This window comes from Mus pahari, chromosome 3 (assembly GCF_900095145.1).
Source record: "Mus pahari chromosome 3, PAHARI_EIJ_v1.1, whole genome shotgun sequence".
Classification (NCBI taxonomy): domain Eukaryota; kingdom Metazoa; phylum Chordata; class Mammalia; order Rodentia; family Muridae; genus Mus; species Mus pahari.
Window position 1 is genome coordinate 54,068,851 of NC_034592.1, and position 12,012 is coordinate 54,080,862.

Sequence of the window (12,012 nt, forward strand, 5' to 3'; positions counted from 1 at the left end):
GAGAGAGAGAGAGAGAGAGAGAGAGAGAGAGAGATCTTCTAAGATTTTTGAGCAAGAACAAGGGTGGGAGGTCAGAGAATCCCACTGAGGGCCAATGTGTAATTTGAGGGTAGGATGCTCTGAAACCCATCAACAGCACACAAGAAACTCTCATTTACAAATTAGGAATGTTACACTAGCAGGCAAATATTTAATTACTATTTCTCTTTAGAAGTACCTAAATGGCAAAATTGGTTTTGATTTGTTTTCTTGGTTGTAAGGTTTGATGTAAGCTGTCATTACCTCTTTAGTATTTTTTCTGTAAAGTGTGTGTAATAGAGATGCTGACATGTCAGTCACCTGCTGCCTCACCTCTGCCATGGCAAAAAACAAAAAAACTCTAAAGAGAAGACTGTCCTCTATTCATAGTTGGATGACAAGACATGGTACAACACTCAGTAACTGCCAATGAACACTTACTTTAGGTAATAATAAAGGGATAAACGATGGAAATGTCCTCAACCCCAACATTTAGGAGGCAGAGACAGACAGAGCTCTGTGGGTTCAAAGATACCCTGGTCTACATAGCAAGGTCCAAGACAGCAAGGGTTATATAGAAGACACAGTCTCAAAAAGAGTGTGAGAGGGAGAAAGAGAGAGAGAGAGAGAGAGAGAGAGAGAGAGAGAGAGAGAGAGAGAGAGAGAGAGAGAGAGAGAGAATAGAAAAATACTGTAACAAAAAGTTAGCAGAGACAGAGAGCTTGCAAGACATACATAAAATGGATTTCAGTTCAGAGTTCACCAGAAAGAAGATGACTAAATACTCGCATCAATATGAAGGAAGGATTCTAGGGAAGGAACACTGACAGCCCTGTTGACTCATTGCCTCCCTCCGCCAGTGAGTCATCTGGTTACAAATGCAATGCAGCCGAAGCAGGAGCTCGGTTTTAGAGATGATGCACAGAACTGTGGCGTTATCCAAATTTCCTCAAAGAGAAACTTTACCATCCTTGAAAAAAAAAATTGAATATTTGTCTTAATATTTTGAGTGAAGAATTTATTTGGATTTTTTTTGAAAAGCAGATCCCTTCCCTTGGTGCATGAAAATGCAGTATATTACTATATGCTGCGTTGTTTGTTTGGTACTCTGGGAGAAGAAATCTGGGGCTCCAGCAGGTTCTTCAGGTGTTCTAGCACTGAGCTGCAGCTCTAGATTATTGTCTTAAAAGTGGCCCTTAGTAAGAAAACGTCCCCTACTTGAAAAATATACTGAAATCCTCAATGAGAGCCATCTTATTGACTAATGTTCCATGATATCTTCATATTTCCTCTCTCTCTCTCTCTCTCTCTCTCTCTCTCTCTCTCTCTCTCTCTCTCTCTCTCTCACTGTGTCTCTTTCGCATAAAATGTCATGGGGATGTTATTCATCATTGAAAGTGTGCTCTGCTGCAGACAATTTAGTTTATGGGCCACAGCAAATACATAGTTACAGACAATTTATTTCATGCATCTAGGAAGTTTGGTATATAACTGCAGCTTGTACTTGTAGTAAGAGGAGCTGAGGATAGTGGAGGAGAATTTAGCAGGCTTTATCCAGAGATGTGAGCCTTTGTCAATCATGTTGCCTTTGCTTTTAATCATGTCCTGTTATGGTGAGCTCTCTTCATACATTAAACAAGGGCAGGAGCAGACAATAGCATCACCCAGAGTTCTTTCCCTAGGAGAGAAAATTGTGTGCGCTTTAGGAGAGCCAGAGGAGCGCCATGGTTTCTGGATGCTCAACATGAGAGAGCAAGAACCAAATACGAGAATGAAGAAAGGAAATGTGCAGAGCAAGAATGGTCCAACTCTGTGGAGAAGAAAGCCAGGTGGACCTCAGCAGGCTCACCGTGACTGACCCATATGAGGGCCTAACATCTGTCTCAGGCTCCAGGCACGTGCTGGCTCCTAAGCGGGCGGCAAAGGCTGTCCACCCTGATAGGACCAGTCCTGCAGTAGATAAAAACCCAGTCCAATGGGAAAGTAAAGGTGAAAAGAGGCAGGGACAGGCATCTCCCTGTTGGAGAGATCATCTTCAGGGGAAGGCTCATTTGCCAGCAACCTTGTCCTCCTGATCAATCTTATGGTTGTATTCATTTCCATTGCTACCTATCCAAGAATCTCCCCCTTGGCTAAAGTGCTGCCTCAATTGCTTTTGTTCTCTGAGAATCTGTTTTTGTAAAGAGGATAAAGGAGTCAGCTAATTAGTTTTCTAAAGTGATAATTGTGGAGCCTGTTGCTGTTTACTTAGAATCTGTGTCTAATGATCACGGCCTTCCATTCGGGCTGTCTCAACGAACCGCAATGTAAATATAAATTCCATTTGTAGTCAAGCATTCCCTTCTCAGATCCGGTACACTTAATGAAATTATGCATATATTAGAGACTGGCTGATTTTTTTTTCCTTCTCTTGATTTAATGTCACAAGACTGTGAGTTTATAAATAACTAAGTCCTCAAATAAAACAAAGGGTCTAAAACTGCCCCAGGGGAAACTCTTAATATCTTTGACCTGGCATTGACCACAGTTTTCAGCATTCCAGATGTATTTAATAAGTAGAGAATATCAGATATTCAAAAAAATCCACATTCCTTTTAATTATCTTTTAATGAACTTTCTGTGTCGTTTAATGAAGCTTCCAGTTTTTAATAACCACATAGAGTTCATGACTCCTACCAGTCCCTGGTGTTGTGGAGGTAGAATTTTACATGATAATTGGTTATTTAAAATACAGTAGTAGGGGACACAAGTAGAAGCTGGTGAGTCTGATTTACCTTGGTCTTGGACAGTTTGTTGTTCCTCTGCCCTGGACTTCGATGCTTGAGGGTAGAGTCATTCAGGTTCCACAATACCAAGAAGTAAGTGATGAAATTCTTTAATCAAGCAGTGTGGGCTTTCCTGAGGCACACAAAAAGTAAAGTTGGATTTCTGTCAGAAGGGTGACTGTGTGTACTGTACATCAACCCTCTCCTAGACGGTCTGACAACGGATGATGACCTTTTTCTTCATTATTTAAAGAGATGGAAATGTTAAACATCTTAACTTGATTATTGATCAAGTCATTAAGGAGTCAAAATTATTTTATTGAAAAATCTAAACTCTTTAATGGCAAACATTCCACTCCTGCTTGAAATGTGGAAATTTCTCAATGTAGGCAATCCCGAAGGCCTTTCCAGAGAGCTACCTGCCTGATGGCAGCATTCACTCTTCTATGATGATCTGCTCTGCTTAGTGAAGTACCTTTAAACTCCACAGAAAATACAGTTTATAATGTACCCCAAGTTAACTATAACATGGAAAGAGACATATTAGACAAAACAAAAATTTTCCAGAATTCATATAGAAAACCTGCTCTCCCTAGGTCTTACTGAGCTCAGAAGGTTAGGGCTACTGGTTATGGTGGCAACTACACTGTTTAGTTTAAGGAGAAAACTAAACTAGGCACTGTATCAATTGCTCAGGATCTCAAATACTGTGTCTCTTTTTCATTTAAGTAAATCCAGTAATATATGTGCTTTTTCAAATTCTGTTATTCAAAACTATAAATAAGGCATTAACTACAAATCATCAATGTTTTATTTATTTTAATATTTCATTTGCGAGCATTACCAGTCTAGATTGTCTTTTTTACAGATTTATCTTGGAGTTTGTCTCCATTAGCCTAGTTTGCTGAGATGGGCCCACACTCATCAACGTGTTTGCTCTGAACATGAAGCTTAGCTGTGCTGTCTTACTCTTTCTGGAAAATCACACCCTGATGAAATACCGAGAGATATCTTTACGCTTTGTGCACCTAACCGATGGAATTTCAACCAGCAACCCAGAGATAATATTTCAAAATGTAGTATTTCACACTAGTGCCGGTAGAGGATCTTCTCTGCATTTGTCTCCACTCTTACTCACTCGATTCAATAATGTGTGTTTGCACTCCACTTTCTGTGGTCCTTGGGTTACTATAAGAGGCTGAACTGAACGAAGGTAAATGGTATGGCTCCCAGTGGTATTGATTGCCTGTCGACTTTTATTCAAAGCTCAAATCCAATATAAGATGGAGGGATTCGGAACTCTGAAAGGTAGGCATTAGATTCCTATTTGGTCAGCCCAAGCCATACCAAATGAATAATCTGAAAACCTGGAGAGTATTAGCCCCTAAAGCTCCCAGACAATATAACGTCTGTGACATCAGAAGCCAAAATTTTTGTTAGATTTCACTAATGTTATTAAATGGCTCATTACTTATTCAGAGAGACTTGCATTCATAATCCTCAGTAATAGTAATTTTTGAGTCTGAACCCTTTACACTCAATTTGAAAACTTCAGGGCCCATTTTTAGCATGCAAGCTATGCTTTTATTATTACTTAGCACATTAAAATAAATCTGAAAAAGTTAGCACCATCAGTTTTAAATAATTTAAGGATGCATTAATTGATTTATTTTCAAATAAATAGCATATTTTAAAGGAGAAGCAACATTGTCCAATACAATTTAGAGAGAAGATGACTTTCATATTTTTGCAAATATCTTTACCAGATAAAAGACAACTGGACTCTCATGTGTACTTTTGCAGTCTGTTGTGATGGTTGAGGTACAAGAAGAAATGCAGATCAGAGGTAGGCTACATAACTAGAGAAGTCAGGACTTTATAGATTCCTACATGGTGTCAGAGACTCACAAGAGTCTAGCAGTGACACTTAGGAAATTAACACAAAGCTTTATTCTACTCACTTGCTAAAGATCAAGACCACTGGAGAGTCTCAATTTCATTATGCAGAAAGAACCCTGGGAATCTTTTGGCCTGAAGAATGTCAAAGCTACTTAACTTTTACAGAATGATTTCTCTAGTCCAATGCCTGTCTGTCTAAAGGAAGGTATTTTATCCCACAGTGCTACCCTTTATCACGATGTACTGACCCTTAGACATTCTAGATTTTATAAAGCACCGTATTTTCTCCTCTAAAAGTCTGGAAACTTAGGAAACAACTGCCAATCATAGACATCTGGAAGCTGATTTTTCTATCAATTCCTGGCCTTCATAACTCAGCTGTTTCCTTGGTTCACAATACACACAGTACATTGTCATCAGGCCCTCTTAGTGCAATGGTACAATGAGTGTGTGTGTGTGTGTGTGTGTGTGTGTGTGTGTGTGTGTGTGTGTTACTGGTGGCTTTGGGGTAAGTTCTCAGTATGTACTTCTGCAATTCTTTTTTTTTTTTTTAAAGGATAAATTTTCTTCTCTCAAAATTCATGAGGTAATTTTATACCAAATACTTCATATTATTTTTTCCTTATAGTGAAAATTCTCCTCAGATTTTTTTTTAGCTCACTCCTTTATTTTTCTGATGAACATAAACTAAGAGAGAAAGAATGACTTTCTCAACCCTATGCAAAACTATGGAAAAATCTATATCTTTGTGAACATTTCGTACCACTATGGGTAGACAGTTTAATAAACTGTCTAGGGATTTAAGAAACTGCATCTAGGATGCCCATACACAGTCATAACTTCACCTAGTAAGCACCACACTTGGACCAGGCAGTCTTAAATGCCATCAGCAGAGCAGTATTGAAAGAAGTAGAGACCTTGCTGAGAAAACCATGAGCAGGTTCTGGATCCCACATCCAAGTCAAACCAACAAAAATATCGGTAGGCTTGGTCTGTGTAAAGGAAAACCAAGCCAGAGCAGTTCTGTACAAATATGTCATTCCTGATCTTTAACTGTAAATATCAAATGTAAAAAATCGTACCCTAATATTGAAGGTCAAATCTATGTTAATAGATTTTGGTCATGTAGGACACCATAAACAGCAGTTGCATAATCTTCCCTTGCCTTCTTTTCAGGAAAGAAGAAATGGTTTTCCACGGACCTATCAATGATACACATCACAGGTAATAAATAATTTTTCAACCTTCTAAGCCAGTTTACTCTGTCCTGTTTCCAAGTCCCTAGATTCTGTGAGTCTGCATGATTATTTCTCAGATCTTTACCTATCCTTTGTGCCCAAAGGTGCTATGTTTCTTTCAGGTTAGCATCAATACCCTTCCCTCATCCCCTTCCTCTTTTAAGTAGCTTTGTCTTTCCCAAGAATCTACTCACCTACTTCAGCTTCTGAATTAACTTCCACTGATCCCTGCTTGAGACAGCAATGTCCAAGATTGATCTTAAGCATGATTAAAAGATAACTGGAAAAACATGCCCTGCCCCAAAGTATTGTCTTTTCTTAGATGTACAGTGTGGCAAAACTCCTATTCGGGAATTGAACACATAAAACCAGTTATGGCTAAAGTTACATAGACCCTTGATAAAGATACCGGATGCATGTATGTTGTGTACCAGTTACTACATCTTCATTAGATAGAAATTATTATCCACAATTAGTAGTTAATGGAACAAAAGTTCAAAAACTTAACATGAATAAGATACAGTACCAGCCGTCTCATATTTTAGTCTGTCTGAATCTACTACACATAAGGTGTTCTCCCTGTCAGAATAGTGTCTAGAAGAACCTAGGGCATCTTCAATTTCATTGTGTAGCTTACATGTAAGCAATGTTTGGTATTGCTTAAGCACCTTTTCACTTCTCAATAGTGCGTTCATTCCTGCTTGGCCAAGGGTAGGGCAGATGCAAGTGCTTTGCAGGCTGTTTGATGGAGTGCAGGGGTAAAGCTGTGTCATGAGCCACCTCTAACCCTTTTTCCCTGCCAGGTAACAGGAAATTAAATCACTGTGATTTACTCCAGGCCAGAAGTTCATTGACCAGGACAAGGCACCTTTCCTTACTGTTTTTTAGCTTAAAGATACCATTAACACCACAATGCCCTGTAGCCAGAACAAAGGAATGTTTTCAGGTGATAGATATAAGGTTTGTCCTTAGTGAGTGAGGTGCATGTTATGTCCATAGGGTTTTGATCACACGTTTAAAACTCATTTTCTAGTTTGACCTAATCTTCAACGTTTTCTAATTTCAAATCTCTAGAATTTAGGTAACTAACTGAGCTAAATACTTCCTTGACTATTAAGCTGCTTAATAACACAGGATAATCACTTTTTGTCAAGGTCTTTAGTTAAACAATACTGTTTTTCATATTAGGTACGGGAAATAGTTACAGGAGTTAGAAAGGAAACAGATCTTGGAGAGGAGTATATTTTCAACCTATTATAGCCTAATCTCTGTTTTCTGCAAATTTATGTCAAACTATGTGCAAAATGAATTCGCTCCCGTCCTGGCATCTTCCAAATCTCAACCTACCTCAACATCAGTCAACATCTATCTAGGTCTCACCTAAAGTCCCATCCATCCTTGTCTAAAGAGTCTAAGGTGACTTAGATTCATCTCAACCACCCACACCCCATGTGTTCAGGATGCAGAGTAGGATCACCTTGGGGCAAGAGTCTTCTTTGGTCAATTTTCACGGCATAGAGTCTTTATTCATGTACCTCTAGGTATCTCTGTACCTTCAGGGGATTCAAAATCCCCAAAAGCCTATTTGGCTTTTCCAAAGGAAATAAACAGACAAACAAACCTAAGTTCAAGTTTCTTTCTTTATTAATTTGACTACAAGAAGATGAAAATTAAGCATCTCCTCTAGAGAGTCAACCTGAAAGGTTCAGCATGTTGGTGGCTGTAAGGAAAGCCATTCACAACCTGTGACTCAGTCGCAGCAGCTTCTATAGCTGACTAGTCTATACACCAATCCTGAAGAGTTTTCAAGTCCTCATGCTTTTAGTTCATTGTCTGCCTGGTGAGAGAGAAAATATTTCCAATACACCCTGATATAGCGGCCTCTTGTGAGGCTATGCCAGTGCCTGGCAAACACAGAAGTGGATGCTCACAGTCAGCTATTGGATGGAACACAGGGCCCCCAATGGAGGAGCTAGAGAAAGTACCCAAGGAGCTGTAGGGGGCTGCAACCCTGTAGGTGCAACAGCAATATGAACTAAACAGTACCCTCTGAGCTCATGTCTCTAGCTGCATATGTAGCAGAAGATGGCCTAATCAGCCGTCATTGGGAAGAGAGGCCCCTTGGTCTTGTAAACTTTATATGACCCAGCATAGGGGGAAGGCCTGGGCCAAGTAGTGGGAGTGGGTGGGTAGGGGAGCAGGGGGGGGGGGGGGCATATAGGGAACTTTCAGGATAGCATTTGAAATGTAAATAAAGAAAATAATAAAAAAAAAATATTTCCAATACACTGTTTTTCAGGGTCAAAATTGCATCAAAGTCTATCATAAAACAAGTGCATTGAGCACTAATATGACCGTGGAATATACAAACTTAAATGAAAAATTCATCGTACAGTTGTGACATTTCAGACAACTAGGGGGCAAAGAGATAAACATAAACCTTTCCTATGACACACAACTACATTTTCTTACTCGGACAAAATTTTATGTTACAACTGACTCATCTGCTTAGGGACTGCTGAGTTTTTTTTTAGAGATTGTTTAGCAGATGGTTCCTAATTTCAGAGTCCTTAAAAAAAAAAAAAAAAAAAAAATCGAGCTAGCAAAGTAGCCCGGCAAATAAAGTGCATGCCTCCAAGCCTAAGACTCTGAGTTTGACTCCAAGAATGCATATGCTAGAAGAGAATTGACTCCGCAAGATGGTTGATATTCGGGCATGTACCACGGCATGCACATGAGCGCGCGTGCACATACACACACACATACACACATACACACACACGCACACACACTTACTCACAAAAATCAGATGCAGTTTATTTAATTTTTAAAAAACACAAATCACTTGCATATTTGGCTTAAGAGATTATATAATGTCCATGTAAGTCCTTTCTAATGTCACTTTAATGTCTGCACACCATTTCCTTGTGTTGTGTATCATTACTGTCTTTCTGTTTGACTTAGTCACTGTTCTGCTTTGACTTAGTAATTGCTGTGATAAAACCCCATAGCCCAGACACCTTCTACCCTTATAGCTTTATTGCTTTCTGGGGCTTATTTGAGCATATGGTTCCAGAGGGGTAAGAGTTCATTATCATCACGGCAAGGAAATATGGCAGCAGGCCGACATGGATGAGTGCATAGAGCAGCAAGCTGGAAGCTCACAATTAAAATCCCAAGGAGGAAACAGAGAGAACAAAATGAGAATGATACATTGCTTTGAAACCTCAAGGCCTGTCCCACTGATGTACTTCCTCCAGCAAGGCCATATCTCCTAAGTCTCTCCAACAGCCACCAACTGGGGACCAAGATTATTTTTTTACCCTATTACATGCCTGGACATTGAAGTGACTTCCAGTATTCGTCACATTGGAGTTTGCAAGCTAGATCCATATACTGAACTAGAGTTCAGACATTTTACCAAGTGTTCCGCTTTGAAGTTTAATACATACAAGAAACATTACACATACAAAGCAGGGTGTACTCATTTATTTATATATTTATAATATTATATAATATATATGAATAACTAAATAAAAAGAGGCCATGAACTTGAGAAAGATCAAGAAGGCTACATGAGAGGGATAGGAGGAAGGAAAGAAGAAAATGATATAATTATAACTTCAAAATTAAAAAGGTTATTCATACTAATATTTAAACTCTTGGTTTCAGATTTGCTTTCACTTAGCCTTTATTATAACTTTTACGCATAAAAGCATTGGTTTTCAAAGAGTTTAAAGCAATTCATTATCAATCATAAATACTTTATGTACACAGCTGATTGTTGAATATGTTGCAGTGTACCAGAATGACCCAAGGAAGAATATTCTGCCCAAGGGATTTGTGGGGCAAGTTGAAATTAAGAAGAAAACCCAGACCATGATGAGGACCAGTGAAAGCCTGCCCACTCCAAGGGAGATCTGAGCATCACTAGGAGGGCAGCTGGTTGAATGGGCAGTTGGGCCCAGGTTCGAGCAAGACTGATGGGGGATGGTAGAAGATAGGCATTATCTGATTCTTAATTATACAGCTAATTATCATACAGAATCTAGTGTTGTTCCCATTACCCCTCCTAGCTGTGCAAGGGCAGGTGAAGATGCACAAGAAAGTATAAGGAAGGGAAGAAGGGAGCAAGAAATGGAGCCCTCATGTCATGCCCTGGACTAAGTGTTCCTCAGCATGGGGGGAGGCGGCAGTCTAGAAGTGTATCCAGGGTTACACCTCAGCAAAATGTGGGATAGGACCTACTGCTGAAAAAAAAGCTTGTCTATTCTATGCATGTCTTCCTACTCCTGGTATTTAAGATTCCTATTTAAATCTTTAATAAGTGAAATCTTATTTTTTTCTTTAACAAATTGCCCTGTCAAATTTTGTGATTTGACACATGAGATGACAGCTCATGGCTATAATCTCAGCACAGGGGAGGTCGAGGCAAGTAGGACGCTGAGGCAAGTTTGAGGCTAGCCTAGACTACAGACAGAGATTCTGTCTCAAAAAAGTTAAAAAAAAAAAAAAAAGAAAGCAAGTCTTTTGTAAGTCACTTTTCCTCATCACTACATCCTCCCAGCTTTTCTCCTCTATTTACCGTTAGGATCTCTTCTGGGCTTCATTTCTGTGCATGTGAACACAGAGGTAAATAATGTGCAGAGGTGCCATGTCCCAAACCCCAGGACACAAGGACAAAAATAACTGAAGGACATTTTGTTGACCCACAAAGCTCTAAATGTGGCACTCTGTAAACATTCCTCCTCCAATGACACTCATTTGTGCTTTGTAGATAGAATCTGCAGTGTGTGTGTGTGTGTGTGTGTGAGAGAGAGAGAGAGAGAGAGAGAGAGAGAGAGAGAGAGAGAGAGAGAGAGAATCATGCCCCCTTGCTGACCTGCAGTGCCCAGAAGGGTACTCTATAGGCATTGTCCCCAAAGGAACAAAGCAGCCATTATCTCTTTATGCAAGCTCAAAATAGAAGTGCCCTTTGCAATCCTGCTTGACATTGTAAAGCTCCTACCTGTTGTCTAACTGACTATAACCATTGGCTTACTCCTCAAAATATGGCTCTCTAGGTTTCCCTGAGTCCTTTGCTCACATACAGCCAGCTACTTTTGTTTTTCCTAAGGTTGGATCACATTTCATTTTCGTGTTAGTTTTAAACTAAATTTAGTACTGTGTGTCTCAATTCTTAATGGTGTTTGTAACAACTCCCACATTAAAAAGCTCTTCCAACTTCGCCAGCAATTGGTTGTTCCTTTGCTTTTTCTTTCAAACCATCTCATAGTGTTAACATAATAACTAATATTTGCACAGTGCCTTGCAGTTTACAAAATAATTTCAAATTTATCATCTCTCAAAAGGAGACACTATTAGGAACTCTGTTCCAATTCCTTCTGACACATAATAATCAGAACAACAAATGCACTAAGTAAAGACAGAATATTAAAAGCAGCAAGGGAAAAGGGTCAAGTAACATACAAAGGCAGGCCTATTAGAATTACTCCAGACTTCTCACCAGAGACTATGAAAGCCAGGAGATACTAGACAGATGTTAGACAGAGAACACAAATGCCAGCCCAGCACGCCTGTATGAAAGGCTCAGTGACACCTCCATTCCCCATCACCCAATGGACTCTAAATTGTCCTCAAACCTATTTTAAGGGATCTTCACACATACGGCCAGAAATCTGGTAAATGAAAAAAGGCCCAAGTGCTTACCTATCTATGCTGCCTGTGTGTTCAGTTTATGTCACAGGCTTAAACCAGCCTGGACAAACTTGTTTTCTGTCACCATGATTTTATGACACTGTTGCCATCTCTCTTATTCGGGGTTCTAGCCATATGCCTCTTTGCTAAAGTTATGTAGGGTTTTTATTTTTTCTGTCCTGTCTCAATGTGATTTTTACTACTGTCATTAGATTCTATTCAGTTCTATTCAGTTATTAAAAAAATAAATGAAACAAATGTCAGCCCAGGCTACTATACCCAGCTAAACTCTCAATTACCATAGATGGAAAAACCAAAATATTCCATGACAAAACNAAATTNACACAATATCTTTCAACGAATCCAGCCCTTCAAAGGATAATAATGGAAAAACA

The 12,012-nt window shown here is 39.3% G+C and overlaps 1 protein-coding gene across 13 annotated transcripts in view; it reads left to right on the top strand.

Moving 5' to 3' along the window:
* The window catches only part of B3galt1 (beta-1,3-galactosyltransferase 1), a 548,045-nt gene that overhangs the window by 403,293 nt on the left and 132,740 nt on the right, over positions 1–12,012 (top strand). For all 13 annotated transcript variants that reach the window (XM_029536530.1, XM_029536529.1, XM_029536527.1 and 10 more), the window contains one exon: positions 5,859–5,906. The gene's annotated coding sequence lies outside the window, so the exon portion shown is untranslated. The remainder of the gene's footprint in view (positions 1–5,858; positions 5,907–12,012) is intronic.